The following is a 14,625-nucleotide window of genomic DNA, read 5'->3' as shown; positions in this document are numbered from 1 at the left end:
GTGCAATTATTTGCTTTTATATCTGTATAAATACATTACAGCAATATGCTTAGCATTTGGTTTACACAGCCTATTGTTCTGGGCACAGTTCATACTATATATATATATATATATATATATATATATATATATATATATATATATATGTCAGCTCCGACAATCCCTCCCCACAATCCTTGGGAATTAGGAGGCAGCACTCCAAAGATAGATGCAAAGATTTTAATCTCACAAGCGCTTTCGGCACTCGGCCTTCGTCAGGTATGAGACAGTTTAGTCACTAACCCATGCACTCAGTGAGACACATTTAATCACTCACTCATACAGTCAGTCACCCACCTACTAAATGCTTCATCCAGACACTTATACATCTACTCATTCTTCAATATGTAAAACATATTTAAACTTTACAGAAACACACAGTCACTGGATGATGTCATCAGTGATGTCATCAGTGATGTCATTTGAGATGTCATCAGTGATGTCATCAGTGATGTCACTGACCATGTCATGAATGATGTAATATGTGACATCATCAGCAGTGGATTGCGGGTGCGCGATATATAGTTAGTGCAACTAACTATATATGGAATTTCAATGGTTTTGTGTGAGTAAAATAAGGTTTTTTAAATGCTAATTCCTAACTATATATGGTCTATAACCTATGGTTTTTTCAGTGAATTTTCAAGGTTTTGTAAATGCTAATTCCTAACTATATATGGTCTATAACCTATGGTTTTTTCAGTGAATTTCATTGGTTTTTTAAAAGCTAATATCTATAGCTGTAAAATGTATTCTTCTTTAAATCAAAAAATTTATTTTATATGTTTATTATTTTTTTTTATTATTATTATGTTTTGGTTCGGAAGCTTCCCGTTAGCTTAATGTGGTGCCGCGACCCGGTCCGCGAACCAGTAAACGTTCCGTTTGCGCAACTGCCGCGTTAGAAATCAACATCGTGACGCGTCGCGGAAGCGCGACGTATCGCGTTGTCGCGTAATGTGTCTTATGACGCGCCGCGTTAGCGCACCCGGAAGTGCTCCGGTACGCGAACCGCGGCGCGAAGCGCAGCTCCCCGGAAGCGATCCGGGGCGCGTCGTGAAAGCGAAAGTGCGACGTATCGCGTTGCGGCGTAATGCGTCTTATGACGCGCCGCGTTAGCGCACCCGGAAGTGCTCCGGAGCGCGAACCGAGGCGCGAAGCGCAGCTCCCCGGAAGCGATCCGGGGCGCGGCGCGGAGCGCGTAACGTAAGCATAGCAGGTCATGTGACTTGTCATGTGACTTGTTAATAACACTTTTAATTGGTTCATTTCACTTTTGGTTTCCTAATGTTGTTAGGCTAGGTCATGTGACCTAAAAATAACACTTTTCATTGGTTTAGAACTATTTTTTTTCCCAAATGATGAAAACCCCTCCTTCTTTTTACCTCATTCTTACTTTCTACTTCCAGAGAGCAAGACCTATTTTTCACAATGGCTTCTGTAATAGCTGCAGCTGGTGCTTCTCAGCAACCACCACCACCACCACCACCAAAAGGACCACCACCAACACTGGGCTTTGGTAGAGAGGAAGATAATGAGGACGAAGAGGAGGAGGAGGAGGAAGAGCAAGTAAGGCAGTTCATGCCAGAAACACCAAGGCAGAGCCATATTAAAGAGCACTACATATGGCAATTTTTTAAAATTCCACCTGGACAAAAGAAGGTCAATGCACCCCAGGTGTCTTGTTTGATATGTAAAAATATACTTTCTCGTGGCAACCCCAACAAGAAATACAGCTTTGGCAATCATACAATGATTCGCCACATGGAGCGATGGCATCCTAATAATCTTTCCCAAGCACAAGTAAGGGATCTTGCTGCCAACCCCCCAGATGTCATCCCCAGCACCTCCAGTGGACAAAGCTCATTCGCCGGACCAGAAGGCCGAGAAATAATCCACAATATTCAAGCTCCTTTTGAACACTACAAAATAGTTTGTATATATTGTGGAGGAACTATTTGTTATGGAGAGAAGAGTATTACTTTGATTAACCGAGCTGGAGAAAATCATAAATGCAACAAGATGAGAAAACAATGAATCCTTTTTATTTTTTTTTGCTCCTGTTGAGACATGTTCAAACCCTGCTTTTTTGTTATTTCCCCTAAAAAAAACAAAAAAAACACAAAATAGTTTTCAAAAATCAAAATAAATCAAAAAATTGTTCAGAAAATTCATGAAAAAAAGAAAAAAAGAAAAAGAATAAAAAAACAGTTATTTTCAGAACTACCTTCCATTTATAACAAAATTGCCAAAATGTTTATACCCTGTCTTTCTTTTTTCCTCATAGTACGCTCCTCGGACCGCTTCCCGGTGCGTGTACCGGGCGCTCCCCATGCAAAAACAAAGAAAAAAAATATTTATTTTTTTTGCCCCGCGAGGCCCTTTTAAAGCCTCCACATCAAACCTAGGGGGTCAGGGAGGATCTACTAGGCCCCCTTATGGTCATTTCCCCCTTTGTTTTGGCCTCCTCTTGTCTCTCGATCCTACCGAGAGACAAGATGGTGGCCGCTCCGGACTGTTTAGAATGTTGACAGACACCGGAGAGCCAATCAGCTTCGCTACGCAAAGTTCCGTTACGCGTCAGGTACGCGAACCGGAGCGCTGCCCGGAGCGCTGTCACAGATATATATCTTTTTTTTAACCTTAATTTCTCAAAATCCACTGGATCACATATATTGAGACCTAGCAAAGGCACATCGGGCTACCAGTCCCTACAATTTTGCCAAGTTTCGTGCAAATCCATTCAGCCGTTCGGGCTAAAAGTGAGGCCAACCGCCCTATGGAAATTAACAAGGGAAAAACACGTTTTGGGACCCCCCTTTTTTCTCAGCCCCCCCTTGACAAACCCCCCCAAATTTTCAGTATCTGCTCAGAAACAAAATGTTCCATATTCCAGAAAATTTCAGCCAATTCCGTCCACAAACGCCAAAGTTATTAGACATATTAGGCACCCCACGCCGACTTTCGGCGCAGCATTGTAGGATGGCCACACCAGTGCGGCAACTTGCTGGACACCACCTCGGTGCCATCCAGATCTCGGCGCGTTGTGCTGCCTTCGGCCTATTCGCCACAAGTGCGCACGCAACTCAGCTGCATAGCGAGTGAAACACCAAGGGGCGCCCCACTGCAGCCGAGGAACCTCCATCTTGGGGGCGACGCACAGCATCACATTGCTTTCCAATGCAGTCAGATCCTCAAACAGCCCCCACTGACTGACGCGAACTCACAGGCCAACGGGGCGCCCCACGCCGACTTTCGGCGCAGCATTGTAGGATGGCCACACCAGTGCGGCAACTTGCTGGACACCACCTCGGTGCCATCCGGATCTTGGCGCGTTGTGCTGCCTTCGGCCTATTCGCACATCGGTCCGCTACTGACGCCGCCTCACGTGCCAACGGATTTTCTACGCTTTTTATAGCCCTATGCCGCATAACAGGTCATGTGACTTGTTTATAAAACTTTTCATTGGTTCATTTTACTTTTGGTTTCCTAATGATGGAAGGCTTGATCATATGACCTAAAAATAACACTTTTCATTGGATTAAAACATTTTTTTTTCCTAAACGATGAAAGCCCCACCTTGTTTCTGGATGTTTCAGACTGAAGCTGGCGTCAGCATGAGAGCACCACCATCTCGTAGCTCCGTCGTGGCCATTCCACGAGCAATCATGGCAGCCGCTCCCCACCAGAAGCCTGCGGGAGTCGGGGGCCCCCAAGACTTTTGTAGAATCTTCAAGGCTGAGGGGACGCTTTCGAGAATGGAGCCCAAGCCCTAGCAGACAAGCGTCCGAGTTCCAAGGTGTCGCAGGGCCATTTTAGTGGACCACGCCCAAATCTGAAGAGCCGGCCGCCATTTTGAGAGTCCTGTGGCAGCCGCCTATCGCTGCACCGCAAGAGCGGGAGCAACTCAACTACATGGTGAGCGAGACGCTGTAGTCGCAAGAGCGGGCGGTAAACAGCTGAATAGCGGAAGAGGCACAGTGTAGCAAAAGCGGGCGGAATGGCAACTGAAACGGTAAAGGGGCGCCCCACTACAGCGTGTCTTTAGGTCAAACGGATTGTGGGACAAGGTCAAGAATGGAAGAGTCACCAAAAGGCAAAAAGTTCCGCTTGACCCCGGGAGCCGGCCACCTATGTCGGGGGCGATCTCAGGCCACACCAGGGCAACACGACTTGGGGAGGGGGCCGGAGCCAAGCGCCCCCTCCGAGTCCGCGCCATCACACCGTCCCTCGGGGGCCTCCGTCAAGCGGTTCAGGGAGGCACCGCATCACATTGTTTTCAAATGCAGTCACGTCCTCAAACAGCCCCCACTTACATTGAGAATAGTGAAGCTGTAGCAGGTGCAAATAAGCTTCAGACAGTCTAACAAGCACTCCTCAAAACTTTGAACTATCAGAGTGCATGAGTTTCATGCTCGATCGATTGAGCTAGCCGGATCGGGCAACAAAAAGTATAAAATAGTTATGTAAATAGTTATTTAATAAAATGTTTTACCCTGTTACTTTGCTGGTGTGTTGTATATATTTGTAATATTTGCATAGAGTTTATCGTTATTTTGGGCGGGGTGGGTGGCGGAGCCGAGCTGTCTTGCAGCCATCATGATGTGGAGCTCAGTTCATCTCACTAGTTTCGTATTTCTCATGAGGGGTTGTTCCTAATGTTTCTATTTTAGCGAGGTCAAAAAGAGATCCCATTAGTGGCCTACTGATTTTGCTCGATTCCTTTTGTTTTTTTACACGATTTTTCACTATCTGCAAAGACTAAACAGAGTATTGCGACTCTGTGCTTGTTTGTAAATAGAGAATGAACCAAAGAGAACCAATTCTAAAACAGTAAATGCTTGGATAACAATCAATCAAATGGAGAGAGAAGCAGGCACGACGGATTACAACGGGGGCAAAGGCCTGCGTTAACTACCCTTCACTATCTGCAAAGAGAGAGTACTCCTAATAGAAATGAGGGAGCATTCAAAGCATATCAGTGTGCATAAACACGAAAATGTTTTTACTTACCAAGTACTTGACATTCGACAGCTTATGATATTTGCTATTAAAAAACCATTGAAATTCACTGAAAAAACCATAGGTTAGAGACCATATATAGTTAGGAATTAGCATTTACAAAACCTTGAAAATTCACTGAAAAAACCATAGGTTATAGACCATATATAGTTAGGGATTAGCATTTATAAAACCTTATTTTACTCGCACAAAACCATTGAAATTCGCATATATAGTTAGTTGCGCTAACTATATATCGCACACCCGCAATCCACTGCTGATGATGTCACATATTACATCATTCATGACATGGTCAGTGACATCACTGATGACATCTCAAATGAGCCGCACACGGGCCGCTTCACCTACCTCAGCCGCCGCTCCTCCCCGCCTGTCCGCCGCTCCTCACCACCTGTCCGCCGCTCCTCACCGCTCCTCCCTGCCTGTCCGCCGCTCCTCCCCGCTCTCATGTCCGCCGCTCCTCCTCGCGCTCCTGTACGCGGCTCCTCCCCGCGCTCCTGATGTCAGCACGCACGTCGCGGCCGGCGCTACTTCCAAGGGACAACTTTTTTTTTAATCGTAAATATTTTAAAGAACGTGTATATTTTATGTTTTTATATAGCCTATGTCCATCTGCAGACCCTGACAATTACAACGATGTATCGGGTGTTGGGATTGGTGCTGTGGTTCCTGAGTTTACCCGCCTCAAAGGTTCAAAGTTCTCTCTTTATAATAGTAGTATAGATATATATATATATATATATATATATATATATATATATATATATATATATATATATATATATATTCACTGAAAAAACCATAGGTTATAGACCATATATAGTTAGGAATTAGCATTTACAAAACCTTGAAAATTCACTGAAAAAACCATAGGTTATAGACCATATATAGTTAGGAATTAGCATTTAAAAAACCTTATTTTACTCACACAAAACCATTGAAATTCCATATATAGTTAGTTGCACTAACTATATATTGCGCACCCGCAATCCACTGCTGATCATGTCACATATTACATCATTCATGACATGGTCAGTGACATCACTGATGACATCACTGATGACATCTCAAATGACATCACTGATGACATCACTGATGACATCATCCAGTGACTGTGTGTTTCTGTAAAGTTTAAATATGTTTTAGATATTGAAGAATGAGTAGATGTATAACTGTCTGGACGAAGGATTTAGTAGGTGCATGACTGAATGTATGAGTGAGTGATTAAATGTGTCTCACTGAGTGCATGGGTTAGTGACTAAACTGTCTTAATTTGTGCATCATTATGTCTGTTGTTCTGTAAACTACTGCATGTGTTGATCAGTAGCTATATGATTAACTATATGGGTTATTGATTGATTGTCCAAGTATTTGTATGGGAGACTGAGTGTGTGTGTGGCTGGCTGGGAGGTGTGTGACTCTGTGCAGATCAATGTGTACTTGTATCAATGATTGTATAAGAAATTAAGTATGTGTTACTATATGTTTGAAAATGTAAGGTGCTCTATGTTTAACTGTATAGACAAGAAAATGGAAGTGTGATTGATTCTTTACAGGACTGACTAGGTGTGTGAGTAACTCCATGGATGAGTGGCAGAGTGTGAGTGTCTGTATAGGTGTATGAGTGCATATGATAGTGTTGTAAAGATGAGTGATTGTATGTATGAATGATTGTATGGGTGAATGAGTGAATGTGTGTGTAGACGTAGGAATCAGTGAGTACGTATGTAGTAACTAGTATTGGTGTGTCAATGGTTTCAAAAATTATACTCTGTATTTAACACTGGGTGAAACAGAGGTTATATTAAAATGTGAGGAGATGCATTGTATTGTCACATGAATGATATCATCAGTGATGTGGTCATTGATGTCAAATGAGATGTCATCAGTGATGTCATCAGTGATGTCATTTGAGATGTCATCAGTGATGTCATCAGTGATGTCACTGACCATGTCATGAATGATGTAATATGTGACATGATCAGCAGTGGATTGCGGGTGCGCAATATATAGTTAGTGCAACTAACTATATATGGAATTTCAATGGTTTTGTGTGAGTAAAATAAGGTTTTTTAAATGCTAATTCCTAACTATATATGGTCTATAACCTATGGTTTTTTCAGTGAATTTTCAAGGTTTTGTAAATGCTAATTCCTAACTATATATGGTCTATAACCTATGGTTTTTTCAGTGAATTTCAATGGTTTTTTAATAGCAAATATCATAAGCTGTCGAATGTCAAGTACGTGGTAAGTGAAAACATTTTCGTGTTTATGCACACTGATCTGCTTTGAATGGTGCCCCCCCCCTCATTTCTATTAGGAGTACTCTCTCTTTGCAGATAGTGAAAGGTAGTTAACGCAGGCCTTTGCCCCCGTTGTAATCCGTCGTGCCTGCTTCTCTCTCCATTTGATTGATTGTTATCCAAGTATTTACTGTTTTAGAATTAGTTCTCTTTGGTTCATTCTCTATTTACAAACAAACACAGAGTCGCAATACTCTGTTTAGTCTTTGCAGATAACGAAAAATCGTGTAAAAAAAAAGAAAAGGAATCGAGCAAAATCAGTAGGCCACTAATGGGATCTCTTTTTGACCTCGCTAAAATAGAAACATTAGGAACAACCCCTCATGACAAATACAAAACTAGTGAGATGAACTGAACTCCACACAATGATGGCTGCAAAACAGCTCGGCTCCGCCACCCACCCCGCCCAAAATAACGATAAAAAGCGGCTGCCATGATTGGTTGCGGAATGGCCACAACGGAGCTACGAAATGGTGCTGCTCTCATGCTAACCCCAGCTTCGGTCTGAAACATCCAGAAACACTGTAGACTACCAATTCGATCAGTTCCGGTAGCGCCCCAATGTAACCCGGTAGAGAAGAACTAGCCCTCCCCTCTTTGACTGATGGTTCTTGTTGCCTGTCCCTTCTGTTGTCATTTAACAGAACTATTTAGCCTGCTGAAAGGGGTTGTGTTTCGACCGCTGGTTGGTGGAGACATTTTGACTATATTCTGGACCTGCGTTGTCGCGTAATGCGTCATATGACGCGCCGCGTTAGCGCATCCGGAAGTCATCCGGGGCGCGCAGCGCGTAACGTAAGCATAACAAGTCATGTGACTTGTTAATAAAACTTTTCATTGGTTCATTTTACTTTTCTTATTCTAATGATGAAAGCCTTGGTCATATCACCTAAAAATTACGCTTTTAATTACTTCCGAACATTATTTTCTCTTAAATATATGTTATAATGTTCCAGGCTAATGTACTTTCCCGGAAATTTTACAACTGTCCTGCAAGTAAAATATATTCTTTTTTCGAGAAAAAGAGCGTTTCTTCGTCCCATGACGGAGCCGTTGAGCAAAAGAGGGTCGACCTGCTGTCTTAGTCGCCGATACGCCTGAATATGAGATTCTTATCGATCACTTTATGTTGCAGGAATAGAAAACACAACAGCCCTTGACCATTTATCTTTACTGCGTTCCTTCGTATTATACCTTTTACCCTTCATGTAATTGGTCTGCTTTATTTCACTTGCCTTTTAATGATTCTAAAACAGTGACTATTATTAAAAACTTTACCAATGTATACACTACTACCATGTTTTCTTTTAAAAACCTTTATTGTGAAAATTTCATTATACAAATACGAGCCTATAACCACGTGGGCCTGCCACGGAGCAAACTGTAATCGTATATGATGAATAGACATTTACACTGTAGAGGAACGTAACGGGCGGGCCATTAGGTTGCAAAAACTAAGGTGTCTAACAGTTACGGAATCGGTGGACGTACATTTTATAATTAAAATACGACAGGGCCAGTTACAATAAAATTATCTAGATATACATTTGCGGGCAAGTACCATGGGTGACGTTAATTCGAATTTTCAACAGTACAGTAATCAATAACACATCAGAACTTAATATCAATAGGGATGTCGAAATATTCAATCAATTCTCGGCCCCGCCCGCCATGTGCTTCAAAACTGCATACGTATCTCGTGATTTCAAGGTTCTGCAACCAGTACACAACAAGGAGTTACGAGTCCCATTTATTCCGGCGCCATTTTGGGCGAGGACGGGCAGGTCCAGGATATAGTCAAAATGTCTCTACCAACCATCGACTATGATGATGTTCATATGCTGTATTTATTAGAGTAACACTCATCTGCCCACATGAAATTAATTTACCACAATCTAAACATGTCATTTTAATCTTTCCAAAGTTCTTCTAAATATTTGGGACCGTTTCCCTTGCCTCTGAAGCTCTCAGTGCCACTTCTTTGATGAATGTACTAGCAGGTCAGGGGTTCTCCTCCAAATCTCTCTTTTATGCAGCACTATAATTAATTGGTGCCACCTCTCCATATGACGATGCATGGTATAGTTACCACAACTATATATTTTTTCGGTTCCTCTGGAGAGTTCATCATGGCAGATGAAGCGTGTAACATACCGGGCATTTACCTTTTTTTGCATGTACAGGAAAGGAAAAAAAAATCGAGCGTTCGAGTTCTTAGGTGTCCCAGGGCCATTTTAGTGGACCAGGCCCAAATCCAAAGAACAGCTATCTCACAGGCTAATGGGGCGACCCACGCCGAGTTTCAGCATTGTAGGATGACCACACAAGTACAGCAACTTGCTAGACATCACCTCGGTGCCATCCGGATCTCGGCGCCCCACTGCAGATGAAGTGCCTCTCAACTATGAAACCACCACGGTGACATCCGGATCTTGGCGCGTTGTGCTGCCTTCGGCCTATTCGCACATCGGTCCGCTACTGACGCCATCTCACAGGCTAATGGGGTGACCCACGCCGAGTTTCAGCATTGTAGGATGACCACACCAACTTGCTAGACATCACCTCGGTGCCATCCGAATCTTGGCATCTCAACGCCTAGTGGTATCTTCCATACAGAAAATATTGTTACGCTGCCTTTGGCCCCATTCGCACATCAGTCCGCAACTTAGACATCACCTCGATGCCATCCGGATCTTGGCATCTCAGCGCCTTGTGGTGTCAGTCAGAAAATATTGTTGCGCTGCCTTTGGCCCCATTCGCACATCAGTCCGCTACTGACACCATCTCACAGGCCAATAGGGCGCCCCACGCCGACTTTTACCATTGTACGATGGCCACACCAGTGGCACAACTTGCTAGACATCACCTCGGTGCCATCCGAATCTTGGCATCTCAACGCCCAGTGGTATCTTCCATACAGAAAATCTTGTTACGCTACCTTTGGCCCCATTCGCACATCGGTCCGCAACTTAGACATCACCTCGGTGCCATCCGGATCTTGGCATCTCAGCGCCTTGTGGTGTATTCTCTTCAGAAAATTTTGTTGAGCTGCCTTTGGCCCCATTCGCACATCGGTCCGCAACTTACACATCACCTCGGTGCCATCCGGATCTTGGCATCTCAGCGCCTTGTGGTGTCTTCTACTCCGAAAATATAGTAGAAAATATTGTTGCGCTGCCTTTGGCCCCATTCACACATCAGTCCGCTTCTGACACCATCTCACAGGCCAACAGGGCGCCCCACGCCGACTTTTACCATTGTACGATGGCCACACCAGTGCCACAACTTGCTAGACACCACCTCGGTGCCATCCGGATCTTGGCATCTCAGCGCCTTGTGGTGTCTTCAAATCAGAAAATATTGTTGCGCTGCCTTTGGCCCCATTCGCACATCGGTCCGCTACTGACGCCATCTCACAGGCCAACGGGGCGCCCCACGCCGACTTTCAGCATTGTAGGATGGCCACACCAGTGCGGCAACTTACTAGACACCACCTCGGTGCCATCCGGATCTTGGCGCGTTGTGCTGCCTTCGGCCTATTCGCACATCGGTCCGCTACTGACGCAAACTCACAGGCCAACGGGGCGCCCCACGCCGACTTTCAGCATTGTTGGATAGCCACACCAGTGCGGCAACTTACTAGACACCACCTCGGTGCCATCCGGATCTTGGCGCGTTGTGCTGCCTTCGGCCTATTCGCACATCGGTCCGCTACTGACGCAAACTCACAGGCCAACGGGGCGCCCCACGCCGACTTTCAGCATTGTAGGATGGCCACACCAGTGCTGCAACTTGCTGGACACCACCTCGGTGCCATCCGGATCTTGGCGCGTTGTGTTGCCTTCGGCCTATTCGCACATCGGTCCGCTACTGACGCCGCCTCACGTGCCAACGTATTTTCTCCGCATTTTATACCCTATGCCGCATAACAGGTCATGTGACTTGTTTATAAAACTTTTCATTGGTTCATTTTACTTTTGGTTTCCTAATGATGGAAGGCATGATCATGTGACCTAAAAACAACACTTTTCATAGGATGAAAACTTTTTTTTTTTCCCAAACGATGAAAGCCCCACCTTGTTTCTGGATGTTTCAGACTGAAGCTGGCGTCAGCATGAAAGCACCACCATCTCGTGGCTCCGTCGTGGTCATTCCGCGAGCAATCATGGCAGCCGCTCCCCACCAGAAGCCTGCAGGAGTCGGAGCCCCCAAAACTTTTGATGAATTCTCAAGGCGGAGGGGACGCTTTCGAGAATGGGGTCCAAGACCTAGCAGACAAGCGTCCGATTTCCAAGGTGTCCCAGGGCCATTTCAGTGGACCAGGCCCAAAAAGGAAACAGCCTGCCGCCATTTTGAGAGTCCTGTGACAGCCGCCTATCGCTGCACCGCAAGAGTGGGCGCAACTCAGCTGAATTGCGGCTTTTGACACAGTGGACCAAAAACGGACGGAATGGCAACTGAAACGGTAAAGGGGCGCCCCACTACAACAGATGACACTCCACCTGGAGAGGCCCGTTCACGCCGCCTCCCCCGGGGCGCTCCACGCCGTTATTCGGAGCAGCATTGTAGGATACCAAAACCAGTGCGGCAACTTACTGGACATCACCTTGGTGCCATCGTTCTGCTGCCTTGGAACTATTCGCGCAACAGTTTGCTACTGATGACCCACCCCCCGCGACGCCCCATGCCGTTATTTGCTGGGTGGCAACTTACTAGACATCACTTTCGTGTCATCTAGATTTCGGCGCGTTCTGCTGCCTTGGAACTATTCGCACAACAGTTTGCTACTGATGACCCACCCCCCGCGACGCCCCACGCCGGAAATCTGGACGTTGTGCTGCGTTGGGACTATTCGCACAGCCGACCGCTACTTCGTTGTTTTTCCCTAAAAATGTTTATATGTTATTACTATTTTTGTTTTCTTGTATATATTTATAAATTATTAAAGTTTTATAATCTTACTACTTTGTCGGAGTGCTATATATTTTTAATGTGACACATAATTGTAAAAACTTTGATGTACAAACAGTCATCCCTGGAATCTTCCGCTTCAGGCTCGGTCCCCTCCCCAATCACAATACAGGATGGTTTTCAGATAATAGCAACGCTTCTGCTGTGACGGATCTCATCGAGTGTGGGCCTTGATCTACTATAACTCCTTTGAAGAGGGGTGATTCTTTACAGCTGTGGCCATAAACTACATCTGCAGGGCTAGCTGATACCCTAGGACCAGCCTGGACAATCGGACACAGAGGAAAAGGAGTGTCAGAGGGTGCGGTAGTGAATAGGGCGAAAGGGAGGTGTCGGGCGGGCACAGGGTGTGATTCTCAGGGAACAGCAGCGCAGATGGGGGAGGTTTATTACCCATGCATAAGACAGAGAGCGGGGGTGACCACTGCCTGGGGGAGATGCTTGCGAGGGTGGGGAGCCATGCTAAGGATCGACAGCGTGCACAGAGTGGGTCTGGTCAAGGCATCTAAAATGGCTGCCGTGCACGACAAAAGTGTGGCATTTGAAAAAAGACAAGATGGCGCAGACAATGTTTTTCAACACTTCCTGATTTCCTTCGAATCGAACGTTAACAGACGTTGGGGCATATTACCAAAGTTAAGCGATATTTATCCCTAACGATGCTTAGCAACGATTTTTTTACCGTCAGAAATTATCGCAGATAAACCTTGCTATTATCAAGGTTTATCGGAAATACGATAAAAAACGACCGCAATGCATTAATATCGCTGAAAACTCAGCGATATTCATGCATTACCGAGCTAATGCTCTTAGCCATGTTATCCACCTCCCATTGGATAACATGGCTAAGAACTGCTCAGGGCAGGTGGTAGCTTTTGGAGATATTCGCCCTTATCTCGAATATTTCCAAAAGTTGATAATAGGAGATAGCGATGTTAGCGACTGTTTCCAGTCGCTAACATCTTGGCATGCCCACTTTGCATGTCATTAGTGATAAATATCACTCACATGCAAAGTGGGGCCCAAGATGGTCGCTATCTTCTACTAGCCGTCGCTAACTGGTGTTAGCAACAGCTAGGTAATACACATATAATTTTATCTCCGCGAAGCGGAGCGCTGTTACAGATATATATCTTGTTTCTGAACGTTAATTTCTCAAAATGCACTGAAGCACATATATTGAGACCTAGCAAAGGCACATCGGGCTACCAGTCCCTACAATTTTGCCAAGTTTCGTGCAAATCCATTCAGCTGTTCGATCCTACCGAGAGACAAGATGGCGGCCGCTACGGACTGTTTGGAATGTTTACAGACACCGGAGAGCCAATCAGCTTCGCTTCGCAAAGCTCCGTAACGCGAAAAGTACGCGAAGCGGTGCGCTGTTACAGATATATACCTTTTTTTGAACGTTAATTTCTCAAAATCCACTGGAGCACATATATTGAGATCTAGCAAAGGCACATCGGGCTACCAGTCCCTACAATTTTGCCAAGTTTCGTGCAAATCCATTCAGCTGTTCGATTATTATTATTTTTATTTTTTTTTGCCCCGCGGGGCCCTTTTAAAACCTCCACATCAAACCTAGGGGGTGAGCGACAATGTACTATGCCCCCTTATGGTCATTTGCCCCTTCGCTTTGGCCTCCTCTTGTCTCTCGATCCTACCGAGAGACAAGATGGCGGCCGCTACGGACTGTTTGGAATGTTGACAGACGCCGGAGAACCAATCAGCTTCGCTTCACAAAGCTCCGTTGCGCGAAAAGTACGCGTAGCGGAGCGCTGCCCAGTCCGCTGTTACAGATATATACCTTTTTTTGAACATTAATTTCTCAAAATCCACTGAAGCACATATATTGAGATCTAGCAAAGGCACATCGGGCTACCAGTCCCTACAATTTTGCCAAGTTTCGTGCAAATCCATTCAGCTGTTCGATTATTATTATGTTTATTTTTTTTTGCCCCGCGGGGCCCTTTTAAAACCTCCACATCAAACCTAGGGGGTGAGCGACAATGTACTATGCCCCCTTATGGTCATTTGCCCCTTCGCTTTGGCCTCCTCTTGTCTCTCGATCCTACCGAGAGACAAGATGGCGGCCGCTACGGACTGTTTGGAATGTTGACAGACGCCGGAGAACCAATCAGCTTCGCTTCACAAAGCTCCGTTGCGCGAAAAGTACGCGTAGCGGAGCGCTGCCCAGTCCGCTGCTACAGATATATATCTTTTTTTTAACATTAATTTCTCAAAATCCACTAAAGCACATATATTGAGACCTACAAAAGGCACATCGG

The sequence above is a fragment of the Lissotriton helveticus genome, chromosome 9 (assembly GCF_964261635.1).
Source record: "Lissotriton helveticus chromosome 9, aLisHel1.1, whole genome shotgun sequence".
NCBI lineage: Eukaryota > Metazoa > Chordata > Amphibia > Caudata > Salamandridae > Lissotriton > Lissotriton helveticus.
The sequence above is the reverse complement of the archived record's forward strand: the minus strand, read 5'-3'. Positions refer to the sequence as shown.